The sequence below is a fragment of the Microtus ochrogaster genome, chromosome 2, assembly GCF_000317375.1.
Source record: "Microtus ochrogaster isolate Prairie Vole_2 chromosome 2, MicOch1.0, whole genome shotgun sequence".
NCBI lineage: Eukaryota > Metazoa > Chordata > Mammalia > Rodentia > Cricetidae > Microtus > Microtus ochrogaster.
This window is the reverse complement of record NC_022010.1, coordinates 14,051,380-14,052,831: the sequence shown is the minus strand read 5'-3', so window position 1 is coordinate 14,052,831 and position 1,452 is coordinate 14,051,380.

Genomic DNA, 1,452 nt, shown 5'->3' with positions numbered 1-1,452 from the left:
AAAAAAAAAAAAAAGAATTAGATTTTATGAGCCTGGAGAGATGGCTCAGAGGTTAAGAGCACTGAGTGCTCTTCCAGAGGACCTGAGTTTGATTCCCAGCAACTGCATGGTGGCTCACAACCATTATGTAATTAGATCTGGTGCCCTCTTCGGCAGAACAAAAAAAAAAAAGAATTAGATGTTATTTGTCTTTGCGTTTACAATACTGTTGTAAAATGGCGGTTGAAGCTAGACTACAAAGTGTATTACCACACCCAGTCTAGTGTTAAAAGTGGCGTAATCTCAGAACAAACAGATCTCTGTGAGTTCGAGGCCAGCCTCGTCTACAAGAACTAGTTCCAGGACAGGCTCCAAAACCACAGAGAAACCCTGTCTTGGGGGAAAAAAAATTAAAGAAAAGGCTTAACAATCAAGAGATCTTGCTGTTCTTCCAGGGAACCAGATTTGAGTTTCCAACACCCTCATGGCAGCTCACAGCTTTGTGTAACCCCAGTTCTTCTAACCTCCATGGACTAATACACGCGCGTGTGCACACGCATGTGGGCACACACACATAATTTTTAGAGAAACTTAAAGTGTAAGAGTGTTTTGTCAAATGCAGGAAGTTCTCTTGACTGCTATGACAGCTCTCCAGCCCCCCACAATCGCCCGTCACCTCAAGTTAATACTAAATTGAGAATTTCTGTTGCAGTACATTATTTACTTTAAGATGATGTTTTTGAAACTACTGTGTTGGGAGGTAGTCATACAGCAGATATTCAAAATCATACACTCAGTAGCTAGTTCTGTAGCTAGCCTAACAATTTTGAGAGTTTGTAAAAGTGTGGATTACTAATCAGAAGACAGAGTGGCACATGCCTATAATCTCATCACTTGGGAGCCAGGAGAATCAAAAGTTCAAAGCCAACCTGGGCTATTTAGCAAGACCCCATGTTAAATTAAAAAATAAAAGCTAGACATGTGACTCATTGCTGGACAACTTGCCTAGTATGACTGGGGACTGATTTCTCTCCGCACTAAAAAAATCCCAACAGCCGTCAGGAAGCTGTATCCCAGGCCAACCAAGGTGTGTGTTGTCCCTCATGCTGGGCGGCCTGAATCCAGGCGCCTTGTGGTTATACAAACTGGCCCTGTGTATGGTGTGTGTGTGTGTGTGTGTGTGTGTGTGTGTGTGTGTGTGTGTGTGTGTGTGTGGTGTGGACTCCCCTTGTCTGGGGCTGTCTGTTGCTTGTCTATGACGTTACCATGCATCTCTAAAACCACTCCAGTTGTTAATCCATTTACTCCTCTACCCATTGACTTGTTTCTGTCCCTTTCCAGCCACTTTGTACCCATTTGTACCATTAAACTTTGCATTTATTGCCGGGCGATGGTGGCGCACGCCTTTAATCCCAGCACACGGGAGGCAGAGGCAGGCGGATCTCTGTGAGTTCGAGACCAGCCTGGTCTACA